The sequence below is a fragment of the Amphiura filiformis genome, chromosome 3 (genome assembly GCF_039555335.1).
Source record: "Amphiura filiformis chromosome 3, Afil_fr2py, whole genome shotgun sequence".
Taxonomy (NCBI): Eukaryota; Metazoa; Echinodermata; class Ophiuroidea; order Amphilepidida; family Amphiuridae; genus Amphiura; species Amphiura filiformis.
This window is the reverse complement of record NC_092630.1, coordinates 47038647-47054956: the sequence shown is the minus strand read 5'-3', so window position 1 is coordinate 47054956 and position 16310 is coordinate 47038647. Positions and strand designations below refer to the sequence as shown.

Below are 16310 nucleotides of genomic sequence, written 5' to 3'. Positions count from 1 at the left end.
GTACATTTTGAAAACAGCTACGTAATAAGCACAAATTTTATAAATCGGCTTTCTGTACATTGCAAAATTGCAAAAACATACTTCTTTACAATAAAAACAGGACCTTATCGTGATTTTCTATCGAAATATGAACCTGAAAACCATTTGGATAAACGTTTGCTGATAACATCAAATTGTCTTGCATATGTCAGGTATGCACGCATGCACCTTACAGATGGTAAATAAAAAACCCGAAGCGTGCGACTGACACGATTTGAATTCCTTGTCCTTGAACGAAAGGTAATTACACTCCTTGAAATATAGTATCAAAAGGTAAATTACTTATAGCAATAAAAGGTATTTCCGAAATGAACTTTAATCAATCTATTGTAAAAATGCCTTGTACACCAAATGGGAAATTAATGAAAGAAAATGACATTAATTTGAAAAGGAGAGCAATGTCAAGAAAGTTAGTCGATAATTACCCCGACCGTTTTATTTATATTGGCATGACAAATAGAATATCTTTCTTGACAATCGTTTGGAATGGAATCAATTTCGTAATATTTCACTTTTCAATTAAGGCATCAATTATATATATTTATATTATAAAGTAATAAAGAATAATTATGTGTAATTTTAAATTGTAAGAAAGCAGGTACATTTCAACATGAACTTCTAGTTTGTATTTCGGTATTTATATACCGTATGACTACTTAACTCGCATTTGTAGTGTTCGCAATAAATGTTCTGACACCTTGATACAAATTTTCCACTTTTTCCAATTTTTATTTCAATGGTATAGCTTTTAGACGATATTTGGAAAGCATGTCATGTACAAATCTAACTTAACTGTCACTTAGCGTTGACTGTTGAGGAAAAGCAATCCCTATGAGTCTTCATAGATTGCAATTGCTTAGTTACATTTTTGTATACTCGAGCAGTAGACTTGGTGGTCTATCACCCTGTTATAGAAAATACACGCAAACACTTGAAAACGTCATCACGCTGCCAAGTCAGACATCAAAGCAAAACGTGAACAGGGTATAAAAGCAAGGTAAAGGGTTTCAACAATATGTATTTTGTGAGTCAGAGATGTTGATATAAATGTAACCAGTAAAACGACACATTTTTTGTACATTCATAAAGGACACTTCAAAGGCATTTGCCTTCCGAAGTAGCCCAGTTTTATTTTTCAAGCATGAGTGGATTACACATTACCTGTACAAGTTGATATATAAAACTGAACATTTATGCATGTCTTCTTGCTTTTTCAAAATGAAATGATTTTACTTCTTTTCATATTGTTTTATTATTTGATTTTAGATTTCAGATGCTGATAAACATATCGGTATAGTTCTGGCAATTATTGTAAAACGTTGTTTTTTTCCTGTACATTTAGTTGTCTCTGAAATGCAAACTACAATGTTTTTATTATTGCGCATGCTTTCCACAAAATGCATACCTAGTATCATCGTAATTTTCGTCCTCAACTTAGCACTATATTATTCTTTGTGGTCAAAGCAAAATAATGCATACCGCATTTCAACCTTGGATCGTTAGTACTCATGAAACAATCAGTTCTTGGGGCATGCATGAAAACAATAACCAAAAATAATACAAACGCCTGTTTTAGTGCACGCTACCCAGTCTAATAAAGTCCTTACCAGAACCAAAGGCGTTGTCAGGTCACACGTACCTTTCACAGGTCTTTGGTTTTTTCCCTCTAGTTGTTTGGTTTATATGGTGACAGCTCGCACGATACCAATGTTACTGTTAAGAGTGTCTAGCGGCTGGTCAGAAACATATATCGAATTGGAAGGTAAAATCTTTCTTACAAAATTTACTTTGACAGATGAAATTGAGGATACAGCCACTGTATTTATTTAATTTTCATGTGGATTGTTTCTTACATCTCCGTAAATACATACTTACTATCCTGTAAATACCTAAGAAGCAATCAACGTTGCTGTATCAGCTCAAGCGTGATACATAATGCTTGTAAACAATTGATTCCATAATGAGCCGTAATTATAACTTGTATAGGGCTACTGCCGGCAAACATTTAATATACATTGATCAAGTCTGCACTGTAAAGCTGTAAAGAAGTAGGAAAATATAAGACTGACATTTTAAGGGTAAATTTGTGGCAAGTGAAGGAAGCTCCGATGTGTTGCCTCGGGACTGAATAAGCCTTCGTCAATGGGTGACTTCTCAGATCATCACTTCAATCATAGCCTGCTTCAGATTCTTGTCTCAACACTATCGTCGGATGAGTTCAAGATAATAAAACTCCAAGAACCTTTATGAATTATTAAGAAACAGTCAAGCGTCGAGCAGGTAAAGAACACCAAGACCCGGGAACCAGACAATACGTTTCTGTCGATCACAAAAGTTCACTGTCTAGATTTGTTTACATAATTAATGTTAGTTAGCACACATCAGCCCTCGATGATTATTTTGTATAATTCATCAAATTCCTTGTTTCAGAACATCAGAGGCAATTAAGTAAATGTCGTTTAAAATACCACATTTTTTACATCTACATCATTTTCACACAATTTTTCGAAAACATACCAATATGCAAAATGTTAAATGAAGTTTCTTCTCATATTCACTATCAATGATTTAAATACATGGGCTAAGGGTCACATTTTATAATTATTTATTCACAGCACTGGTATGGTCCTCACAAACCCAATTTAGTAGTTGGTGGCGACTCTCTGACGAACGATAAACTTTTTCATATTAGATTTGAATTTAATTGTATTAGACATAGTGGAGCGTAGCTGCGCTGAATAGCATTTTGTTTGCCACGATTGAACGCCGCGCCGTTGCATCCTTGCGGCTTTTCATTGACTGAAACTCCACGGGTTGATAAGGTGTAAACCAACCTGTGTAAAACATCACTTGCTATATGGTTACATTCATTCACACTTCACACTTTTTGGTTGACATCCATAACGTTAGCGTAGGGGTAATAAAAGAACATATATAATAATGATCGATGTACGTACTATATAATGTTCATGTTACGTGAGTTATATTACACGTACTTGTAGGATACAATGTCGTAAGTAATGAACTTGGTAATATTGATGTCATTGACTGTCTTTTGAATATTGCTAGACAGAGATTGACAAAAACAAACTATATAGTCTGTATATCTACCGCGAGTCACCGGCACTAGCTTTGAATGTTAGCGTGTTCTGCGTTAGCCCCGGGGGGGTCACTCCCATTGTGGCCTGTACACCATCCGCGATAATCAACTTTTGAAAAGCACCCTAAACAAGGATTTAACCCTTGGCTAAAACGACACCCTAAACAGGGATTTCATTCCTAACATCAAATTGTATACCCTAAATTTCATTTCCGCGTATTTAGAAATTGCAATTTTGCTACCCTTTTTCCAATTTTTCATGTTTTGACACCCTAAACGCGATACGCGCGTATCGTGCTTACCCACGAAAAACGACCCTTTTTACGTGTTTTCATTATCGCGGATGGTGTACAGGCCACAATGGGAGTGACCCCCCCGGGGCGTTAGCTTAGCGTTACGTGGTGCATGTACATTCTTTTACCCGCGCGATCAACGTGCCGCGTATGTACACGCATGGAACTACGCTAAGCCAACGTAGCACACGCTGAACTTCAAAGCTAGTGCCGGTGACTCGAGGTAGATATACATACTATACCCAGTGGAACTAAACTTACACACACACCCCCACAATTGTACACATTTATTATGATTTCAAGGTCGCAAAAGCAAAACATTCTGATCTTAATTTGGATCGAGAAGTGTATAACTTGCTTGCGTCATAAAAGATCAAAGTTGTGTGCTACATGCCGATCTAGTTATGCTATAACTTTAATAAATAAAAAAATCAGTTTTACTTTTAAATTATGGATAAATATGAAGTAATAATTATTGTTCCAACAAAGAAAGTAAGTCGAAGTTGACTGTATTTCTGTATTTAGACATGTCAGAGATCATAAAGTAGGTCTACAATAATATCATTTGCACGAAACACATATTGCAATTAAGATTCTAATGATGCCAATGCTACTGTCGTGACATATGACTGTAGCATGAAGACACCGAGGCTGCTTCTACTAAATGTAAACCAATGAGCCATTTCCGTGTTTTATCTCATTCACATTATTTCGAACTGATGCCTATCTGTCTACGAATAGAATGATTAAAATAATTGAGACAGGCATCTTATTATCCCTCCTAAACATGTGTCTCGTTTTGTGAAACATCGCTGTGAAGTAAAAAAAATACATCTTTGCTCGAAGGTTAGATGTTATTTTGTAAATCATTGTCTACCTAAAGATTACATGATACAAAAGACCTTCGCCACTGGAATTGGGTTACATTCTTACCTCTTAGTTAGTAAAATGTAGGCGTCCATTGTGACATTTAAGTAAAACAATGTTCGTGAATATAGGGTAATAAATTTGATAATAATCGACAAGAATTACAAGCAATGTATACATCATGTGGTTTCATGAATGACTTGTTTGTTTTAAAAAGTAAATAGGTGTAGAATAAGATAACCACAGACAGCTATAGCTACCCATTGGCAAGTGAAAATCAGGGTATGCACTTTGAATACACGGTCGTCAAGTATTTTATTACCCACGAATAGGTAAACTTTACGCTTTACACTATTTTTATATATCACGTACCGGAATGGAGCTCTGAGCTCACATTGAAAAATTCAGTCACTTTCCCTTAATAGAAATAATCGTCATGGATATTGGCTGATTTATTATTGATGGTACTAAGCTTAATGAAATGATTAAAATGTAATATAAGATAAACCTCATTCAAGTAACAATTCCAAAAATATGAGTTGTTAATCATGTTAAATAACTACTTCTTAAACATTAAACGCAGTAAATGTCATGTTTAATAACATTCTGTAATTATTTATAATTATTCTTCATTGGGAATAAAAGCAGCTAGAATCCAGATTAATCATAAGGCATACATTGGCACATATAAAGATATGCAGCTTTAATTGTGTAATGCATTTTATTACTTAGCCTATATTATACAAAATTATAGTTTAGCGCTTTACCGATCGACAAAAGATTTTGTGATGGCGATACTGACCCTTTTCTGAACTTCAAAGATGATTATCCGCCTGTTCTTTGTTGCAAATGAGATGGTATTAATAAAAATTATTTTGAAGCAATAAGAGTAACCCACAGAACCTACTTCCCCTGAGTATTTCGTTGAATGAAGGGTCATATGATTACTACAAAGAAGTAATCGTATGATCGTCTTGAGACTAAGTTAATCATGGAATTTACCTTAAAATTCTCTATATCTCAGCACTGGTAAATATGTATGAAACACAATGGTCTGTTGCATATTACGGTAATTCTGACATCTGCTCTTTTAAGCACAATCTCATTATTAACTGACCGTATTTGAGAATTTGGAGGTATAATTCTCATTAATTCACATATTTTAAGCGTGTTCTTGTAACTTTAATTATAGATAGTATAAAGCATCACACTAAACACACTTAGTGTAAAAGAAAAGTGCACTTACTCATGCACTTGCTGCTGTTTAAGCGGAGCCCCAGAATCTGAACATTTAACACGAACTAGTGCACCTGCTAATGTTAAACGAAGCCCCAGAATCTAGAAGGCTTACATACTCATGCTCCTGCTGCTGTCAAGTGCATAGAGCCCCAGAATCCAGAAAGTTTACACTTACTCATGCACTTTAAGCGGAGCCACAAAATTCGGAAAGTTTACACTAACGCATGCAATTGCTGCTGTTAAGTGGAACCACAGAATTCGGAAGGTTTACGCTCGTACACTAACTCATTCACTCAAGCGGAATCCCAGAATCTGGACAGCTTAGGCTCGTACACTAACTAATGCACTTGGTGCAGGTACGCGGGCCACAGAGTTCAAATTCTGTTTAGCGGATTTAGAGCAGCTGCTTAATCTAGAAAGTTTACACTAACCCATGCACTTATATCAACAACTATCTTGTGACACATAGTTTGCCGAGCTTGCTACTAATCCGATAAAACAATAGATTTCTATAAATAGGTACTTAACATGTATTCCATAATATGAACAAGGATTGGCAAATTCACACTATTTTGAATAATATACGATGTGATTTACTCTGTTCAGGCAAACAAGGTGATAAGAAGAAAAGCATGAAACTGACAACATGCAGCTGGTATAGAAACACCGCACACAAGGAATATCGGTAGGAGTTTTGTGGAACTCAACAAGTTATTTAAGCATATGGAGAAAACATGTCTTGCTGTTGAATATAAGGCAAGAAAATAAACGGAGGATAAAAGTATTAAGTTTCGTTATCACTTTTCTAATAAAACGTGGAGCAAAACAACAGTGATAACCTGCATTGTTTGTGTTGGTTTGTCTGCTTTCTCCTATAAACATTAAAAACGGATGTCCTAAAACTAAACTATAAATCCTCTGTATGGTACTGCATGCTAAAAGGTATATGATTCTAGAGACTTCCTCCATAATGACGTTAACGTCAATCGTGTCTGATACTGATTGAGTTTATTTGAAGAAAAAAACCCACAAACAAGCGTAGCTTCAAAGTTTAGATAATTACTTTTTTATGTTACAAACAAGTATAATTGGGACTCTCTAAAGACCCGATTTTGTTCAAAAATTGGATTCTATTTCGTATGCAACAAAATAAAGTCGGTCGGGGTAAAAGGTATTGGGAATTGCAGTCGTGATTCACGATCTGTCTTATCCATCGACTCCTCTATGATCATGCAACCTTAGACAAAACATCCTGAGAGCAAACTAAGCCAGGCTTGAAGACGTGGCTTTGCTTGTTTATCTTTATCGCGAGTGACTAAAATCAAGTCAACTGCTTCTTTTACTCCCTCCATAGATAACAAAAGTGAAATGACAAGCTATTTTCGGGACATAAACGTCTTTGTCAGAGGGCCGCATCTGCGGTTTTTTTTTGTGTGTACACGTAGCTCACATGTGTCTGCGCGTTTTCTTATCGTTGCGTGTAAATATGCATGGTTACTCGCATAGCGCGCGGGATTTTAAGGTGTGTATTAAATGGTTATTTACTTCGAAAACCCCTTCCACATTGCACTGTTTAAAATGTCCTGCATGTACAAGTACTTTAACAGAGACGTGATTTTCACACTTAACCAAGTATCCTGCTATATACACTGGCTAAAGAGCATTTTGACTTATCCCTGAAACGGCGAAAATATTCTAGTACCCTTAACACGTACAAGTCTCGCACAATACGTGTCGCCTGCAAAATTATACTCGACACGGTGTATATTGGAGCCTGGTACTTTATGTGTTTGTTACCTTACGTATGGACTCTTATTTCTTGTAGTTACAACTATAGAGGCGCTAGAAAAGAGTAATAAACATTAGGATCCACAACATGCTCATCTTAAGGCACATTGCATTAACCCCAATACATTTGTACATTCATTGAATGACCTTAGAAAATATGGGTACAAAAACTCATACTCTGCAACTTGAGGTCAAATTTTGCACTATGAGTGTTTAATTGAGGTTATTGAACTATGTCATTGAGATGAGGCCATTGTGGTCCATAGTGAAAGACTTACTAGCATCACTGAATAACACAGTAGTTGGAACATAACTACAGGTGGTAATTTTTACAGGTAGCGTTATCTTCAAGATCTAGTTACAATGTTCAATTAAAGAAGAGGAAGAATGTTCAAATTAATGATGAAAAATGAGCAAGTATGTCAATGCTTGTTGAAATCAATACAGCTGAATTAATAATGAATCTAAAGGTGTTGCTACAATATATAGATCAAAAGGTTAATTGAACCAATTCCCGTATACATTTTGTAATTGAATCGGTAGACATTTGCAACCTGCTGCGAGTTATTGCGCTAGCAAACTCTACACAGGAACATTCTATTCACTAAAAAAACAATTTGTTGACAAGCAACGGTATTTTCTATCTTGAAACGTCTGCTGAGGTAAAGCTTTTCTTTTGCAACCCTTCGCTTGATAATGAAACAGGTCTATTTTGAATATGCATTGAACTTGAACACCATGCACAAAAAAGCACATCACAGCATGTAAACCGCTGTAAGGGAATTGAAGTCTCTTCACTGAAGAAATGCAATTACATTCGGTAACCTAAATATCAAATGTTAGCACAAGTGTAATAATGCCCAACTAGGTCAAAGACAAAGATCGGTAGTAGTATACAAGAAAGAAAATATTACTATTCACAAAGACTGACATACATACAATCAAATGGGTCACTTCTAAACGTATTTTGACAACTGCTGCTATCTGCTTTGTTTTCTGACCAAACATTGCAGCTACAAGAATGTCAGCAACACTAACAATAAGAGGTTACTGACGTTGATGTGGAAACACGGCACAAGTCTGCTTGGTATACTCAAATAGCATTGGTAATACGAGTTGATGATCTTGTTATACAAGTTGAGGATCTTGTTGCTTGGTGAAGTTGTATATAAAATACCGTTTTGTCTTTCAGTCTGCCACGTATAGCATTATAGGATCAGGTAAATAGTCATGATAGCTACAATGTTATTCTATTTTTTTAATTTAAACTGTTTTTGTTAAATAAACGAAATTAAAAAAAAAACAGGAAAGAAATGAAAATCAGAATCAATTTTAAATAACCACAGAGTACTGAAGTGATTCTAGAATAAATTATAACACCTACTGCGTTGTAGGTATTTTCACAAGGAAACTTGAAATACATAAAGCAAGATTTCTACTGCGCAAATAGTTGCATGAGCGCAACCAATTAAACATGAGATACTGTTATAACAAGGAAATTGTGTGCTTCATGTCCGGGTCCTTGATGACAGTGAATGCCGGAACCCTCCAACTTCTGTTTTTTTAAGTGAGGGCAGTGACCTTCTGTCAAATGTACTGATGTTATACGGGTTTTTAAAATTATCCTTGACCTCAACGACAAAGACTTGAATGATTCAGGAGTCAGGACATGCAAAAGGTCTTTACAATGCATACAATGTCTTTGCATTTATACAGCCCACGTCAAATACTTCGCCATTCGTAATTTTGACTTTGTAATAATGCAATCACCACCGGCAAAATGCAATTTTGAGTTGGTTTGCTCTTGGCAAATAATGTTGGATACATCTATTTAATGCATGTTGATTTAAGTTACATAACCAACCAAATGTATTGATAACCGCTGTTTGAAAAGAACAACTTTGAATGACTACCGCACACAATGTTACATTGTTTCTTTGTTCTGTCATGTCATGTTACAAAAACGCGTGTATGCAACATTATTTTCTATAGCATGAAATATGGGCAACGACCATACACTTTCTATGTATAAATAGAATGTATTTGTTTACTTTCATTTAAAATTTCCATGCAGATGTTACAAAACACGTTCGTCAATAAGATGCAATTTTTAGTAATACCGGGAAATAATGACTGTCCTTGACTAAAAAAAACAATCCCTTTTTAGATAACACGTTTCGTCTAATTCGTTCTATCTTCTTAGGGTGGACTGATTTCTAAACGGACTAGAAATTTAGAGTCATAACTTCTTTGACATATCTAATTGATATCTCGTAGTGATCAAGTTTACATTATAATTACGGTGTGTTTGAACAAATCAAAGGTGTCTCCAGCACGTGTGAATTCTTTACTCATCGAGAAAAATCAATTTAAAACACACCGAGCGTACGATCGATGGAACTTGTTAAGTGGAAAGTTGTTAAGCGAAACTTGTAAAATAATGCAAAATTGACATCGATATCTTGCAGAATAAACTTTGCACGGAAGGTCATTGCTTTACATGGTGCATTGATGCACAAAGAATTTAACAAACCAGATAGGGTTTTTTATTCATGTTTGATCGAATGTGTTAATCAACTGAAAAATTTGCTCTTCGTTTTTAGTTCAAGGAACTCTTACGACCAAAATACGATTCTTTCTTATTTATCATTGGAGATATCTTGCTTTTTCTTTCAATGTTTATGTCTTTACGTTATTTATATGACATGTAATATTGTTGTTAGCAGATGAAGAAATTAATACAGTGCTAACCCACATTATTTTTCTGGTTTTGAATTTTGTGCATTTAAAACACCTTCATTAGGACGCAAATGCAGGTTATTGAAAAAGTATAATGACCGCGTCTCGTGACGTAGCTACAAGTCCGCTTTACAATGACCGCGCCGTGTGACGTGTTATGCATTCGAACAATTTACGCGGACGCTGGCTAGCGTATTTGGACATCGCATGATTGCGCGCTAGTGTGATTGGTCGCTAGCCATGCTAGCGGTATTTCCTTATTTTTGACAGGGAAAACGAAAGATGCAGTTAAAATTGTGTTCTGTTTTCAATAAAAGAAAGAACTGTAAAGAAAATTGAATAAAAAAAGGTGAAATGTGACAGTTATGAATGAGGTTAATGACATTTGCATCAGTTATTTTCGGGAATTGTGAAATATCTACAATATCTACCTATACAAATGGTTCTGCATAGATTACTGGATGGTGGCATTATAATTTAGATTTAAACCATTATGTTCGTCGATGAAAAGCAGAACCCAAAATAGAGAACCTATATATGAAAAACTCTGAAGAAGATGGCTAACAAGTCCTTCAAGCCAGACACACACATAAAGGGTTTGCACCGCATCCTTTTGAGAAAGTGGCAGAGCATTGAACAAGATAAGACAACTCGTCAGAAGCTTGCGACGTCACAATACAGCTGTTGTGAACAGTGATGGAGGACACACTAAATATTGAAGGATAAAATGATGTAAACTGCACTTGACATGACTGAGAGTAAAGAATGAATCCAAGAAAATAAGAAAAGCATGAGATTGAAATAAACAGGTTTAATAAAAGTTATCACTTTGTTATAAATTTGTCTTTTATTTACACGGGCTATACTGCAACTTTGAAATCCGACCCTAAACCACTGAGATGCTTGTGACTAACGAGATCACAGAGCAATAAATGGCAGATCAACAAATTAGGTGTCAAAATTCGCAGATAAAATGCTGTTTTCAGCGACTTTATTGATTTGCTCAATACCCTTTTGGTTTTTTAATCATCTCTACTTTTTCAAGTGCAGCGATACTTTTTTGAACAGTGTATATTGACGGCAAATTTATCACATGTAAACTGTATTTAACTTGTTGTATGTGGCAAACATTAATAATATCTCTTTAAAATAATATGGAAAACTGAGCTCCCCACACTGATTTTAAGGTGTTGTGTCTTACCTGAAACTAATTTCCATAATCTAATTGCACAATAATCTATATGCAGTATTGTTACTATAGAAGTCGTAAAAGTTGTTTTAGTTGGTATTGTTTGTTGGATGTGTGTTTGTTTGGGGGTGTGATGGGGTGAGTGTGCGGGTGTGTGGGGTGTGTCGGGGGGATGTGTAAAGATTGGTTGCATCCTGATGATCCACTTAACAATTAAGAAGGCGTTTGTAAGGGCGTTGAGCAGGTATTATAATCCTGTCAGAAGACACTATCTGAAGGAAAGGAGCTTTGTTCATACAAATGTCACGGGGCAACGTCCCACATAATAGCAGTGAGTGAATGCATGAGATATTATCTCCACGGGTTTAACGCTATAAACTCTCCATAAAACTAGATCTCTTTGGAATTAGTCTGACAGAAGCTATTCATAAGGTTGCTTATGAAAATGCACCAAGTCAACTGAAAAACAAGTTCTTTAAAGCTACAATAAAGTAGGATAATTTTTTTCTTTGAAATAGCATAACTCATGTTAAGTACAAGATAACATCGTTACTACTCTTCTGATAAAAGAAAAGTAACAGTAAATGCGTTTAATATCGACTCTGTCTTTAAAAAATTTGAAATGTGTTTAGATATCTCGCAAAGGTAAAATGAAATATTACGTGAGTCGCATGAATTTTGTATCGGTCTAATAGGCTTTGTGTCCTCTACGAACAAGTATCGGTGAAACATCAGTAATATATTCAATTGAATTCAAGAGCAAATACGTTTTGTGTTTTCAATGTGTGAGATGGTGGCAATTTTATTAAGCATACATTATTTGCATTTTAATGTCACGCGGTAAGCTTGAATGTCAATGAATATGTTTTATTTTAACTTTAAAACCGCCCACTACAACTGAAGATGTGATTTACAACGCATGGCTATCGATTAACAAAACAGTTTTCAAGGTGACAAAAAACCCGGAATATCGCAACGGAAGATTGGTTGACGTGGATGGATTAATGCAATTTTATTTTATGTCTATGAAAACATCATCACGGATTTTGCATTTTCCGCTTCTCATTGAAAACAATCCATAGGGTATTTGAAAATAAAGTTCCGCTGCTATCTTTCCGCACGTCTTTCAGACATGAAAGCTTAACATGACCACTCATGTTAGCGGAGGTCACAAACATTAACTAATGACGTCACGTCGATTCTTGATGAATGAGAAAAAGTTATAGCTAAATATTTTACGATGATAGATTTGAAAGTTAATTGAAAAAACATAATGACGTTTTTATCTCGGAGTCAAACTTAAGGGGGTACTACACCCCTCGATAAATTTGTGTCTACTTTTGCATTTTTCTCAAAAACTAATAACACAGTGGTACCGTAACAAAAGTTATACATATTATTGGGGCAAGGAATCCAGTTACTACACTGGAATTTCAGTGACCAAGACAAGCGGTTCGTTATTTATGATAAGAAATAAGGTACCGCTATGATGTACCTCATTTTTTATTATATATACTGAACCGCTTGGCTTGAGTCACTGAAATTTCAGTGTAGTAATTGGATTCCTTGCCCCAATAATATACATAACTTTTGTTACCAGTGTGCTATTATTTTTGAGAAAATGCAAAAATAGTCACAAATTTACCACAGGGTGTAGTACTTTAAGCTTAAGTTACATTCATAAATTCAACTTTGGTTAACTTAAGGCGACGCGATCTTTTGTTGGTCGAAGCAACCAATAAACTCGATATTCATTGTCTAAATCAATATATCATTGAACAATAACACTTGAATGTTTTGCAAAAGTTCATTCTACAAATCATATACTTTGAAAACTAGCATTACAACATAACTCATGAACCACAATGCCTAACACATGTAAGACATGGTGATTACGTTTCAGGAATATATAATATTAAAAAAACAAGAAAACTTCCAGGAAAATATAGACAAATTTGATATACATGTTTGGCCAGATTTGCACTTTTATCATACTGCAAAACTCACAAATTAAGTATTTCACTATCCAACAAATCAGTTCAAGTTGTCCGAGATTCATTTGTATATACTTTTACACGAGCCGTCACATCAAAGATACGGTATAACACAGTTAATCCCAAGAGATCTTAGCCCGGTGTAACTTCATATCAAGTAGAGAACATAATGTTGATTGGAGGATTTCGTAGCCAACCCAAATGGAATTACAAGGTAACGCGAGATTTTAACCAACGTACGAAAGGTATAAAATTGTTTGAATGTATCACTATACACAGATATATTCCAACATTTACAAAGGAATCAGAAAAACCGAAAGTTAACCTTAAAGCTGTACCTTAATTCGAGTGTATTATCAAAATCCAAGTAACCGAGCCATCGCAAACAAAGCAGCCAAACTGAAAAAGTAAAACAGCGCTTTCTGAACTTTTCTCATGCTTTCTATTCTAATGTTCTATTATTTTGTTAATAAAAGAAAAACACAGTTGGCGTTACTCTTGATCCGAGTGGCAAATTCCATTTGATAATGAACTCGGACTGTCTTACAAGAATTTGTTTCTACTTTGTTTACCCTACGAAATCTTATATTTCAAGGCCATAATAGGAGGCAAGGCATTAGTCCAGATCAAAATAGATCACACAAGAGACGTAACGTTATTTTGACAGAATTTTTTCTGACAAATGTAATTTAGAATAAAGTAAAGCAATATTGGATTTCGTATATGAGTAGTGTAGTTTGCCAAACCCATGTATTCCTGTGCGGCATGCGATATCATTTACATGTATATATATGATTGCTTAACTCGCTCTCCACTCTCTCACTGTTATTCTCTCTGTATGTGTGTAGTAGGGGTGGATGGGTTGCGCTTGTGTATAATGCGCGGGATAAGTTGATGGGGTGTCGAGGTGTGTGTGTGTGGGGGGGCGTTTCCCATACAATTACATCCGAGGACGTATACATTATAACACACCAGCACAACCTTATGCACATTGAGGACCTCGAAGTTCAAATGATCAATTCCGAAGCACCTGAGGGACACAGTCACCTCTGTGAACGTTCCTGCGAGACCCTCGAAAATGCGATACTTCAAATGTTTACCCCAACACGCCTTCGTCAGGTCCATCTATCCAACTGTTACAACGCCCTCATTTTGTGTAATTATTGTAATGCAAGATTCCCCCAGTTGTTCCTAGGTAGTCCTCCAAACTATAGTACTGCATGTCAGGTCCTCATTTTGAATGATGTATGTCGTCATGAAGTAACTAAATAAATCTCAAATATAGTGTCCAAAATCTTTTAGCTTAAAAGAGTCATCCCAAGAGTGTTATTTATTTATTTTTCAAAAGTAAAGGTCCTCAGAATAATGGAAAGTAGTCAAGGTCCTCGGTAAAAATAGTATTTATGCAAGGGGGAGCGGGGTTGGAATATGTACTGTGCTAGACAGTACTAATTTTATAAATTACATTATTCTTTGAGCGATAGAATGCTTTAAAAGGCCTTGGGATAAATTTGTCTGGCCACAAATGCGCATTGATACTTGTTCCACCGATAAATCACCATCATGATACTGCTCAAAGTTTGATTCCTATAATAAACAAGAAGTGAATTTGTTTTTCATGTCCATTTCTGACAACATTCAATTGCTTACCGAAAGTGGAAGCATGTGGATAGAGATTAACCATGATACTCAACCATGACCATGATAACTATTAACAGCAGTCTGGATTTTAAAATAATCATTATAAATTAAACAAACCCCTTTGAAACGTTATTGATGGAGCATCGGTGATACTCAGTATCTGTTCATTTTTGTTGTGAATATTTTGTTTTTAAAATTTCCCAATGCGACCAAAAAAAAATCCCGATTTTGAATTTTGGTTACATTTCTTTCTGTATTTCTGTAAAATACGTCGGTTTTTCTGTTGTTGCAAAAATCGATTTTATTTCAACTGAAATAATGTCGAGCAAAGCGATTTTAAGGTTGGTATTAAGCCTGGAATTATGGAAACTGTTGGTCTAAATAAAATAAAATTATATATATTTAGAATGACAAAGACTTGATAAATTTATCTGTGAGGTCAAATTTGGGCCAAAATGCTCACAGGTTTTTGGCCCACTACTTTTGTGTTCCACGTAACAAAAAATTATTGAGCCATTTTTTTTTCTTTTTAATTTTTAAAAACTAGATACAAATATCTTGGAACTGTTTTTTCCTTCTTTTTTTTTTAATTTTGACCAACTTTACCAAAAGTATTTTAAATTTGGGCGAAAGTTAGGCTTTTTATGATTTGTTTTTGAAAATTGAGCATATTTGACCCTTTTTGGTGCAAATTTCTAAAAGTTGGTCATGATTCAAAAAAATTTAAAAAAACTTCCTAGATATTCTTATCTAGTTTTTAAAAATTAAAAAGAAACAAAATGTGGCCCAATAATTTTTTATTACATTGAACGAAAAAGATGTGGGCCAAAACAGTTTTTGGGATTTTGGGCCAAAATGAGCATTTGACCTCACAGCTGAACTTATCAAGTCTTTGCCTTTCTCAATATGTATACCTTATATAAACTGGCCTCAAAAAGAAACTTATAATTTTTCACAATCCTGTCTATAAAAATGAACAAAAATTACACACAGGATTACTTCCATACTCTACTCTAAACACATGTCAGTAACCAAGCAGTTGTCCAACTGACACAATACCAAAATGCACTGACATGGAACACCTTCCTGGACCACATTCACAGCCCAACAGATTTCTTTTGCTGGGTTCCAATTATTCGCCTGTGAATGTGGTCCCGGAAGCTGTTCCGTGTCAGTGCATTTTACTGTTGTGTCAGTTGGACAACTGCTTGGTTACTGACATGTTTTTAGAGTAGAGTATTGCAGTAATCCTGTGTGTAATTTTTTGTTCATGTACAGGCGAATAATTGGAACCCATCAAAGGAAATCTGTTGGGCTGTGAATGTGGTCCAGGAAAGTGTTCCAAGTACAGTGCATTTTTATGGAGAGGATTTTAAGATATGACTTTGTGAAAAATTATAAGTTTCTTTTTGAGGCCAGTT

General features: G+C 35.2%; 1 protein-coding gene across 1 annotated transcript in view; it reads right to left on the bottom strand.

Moving 5' to 3' along the window:
• LOC140148622 (probable G-protein coupled receptor No18) overlaps positions 1 to 16310 on the bottom strand; it is a 104308-nt gene that overhangs the window by 13399 nt on the left and 74599 nt on the right.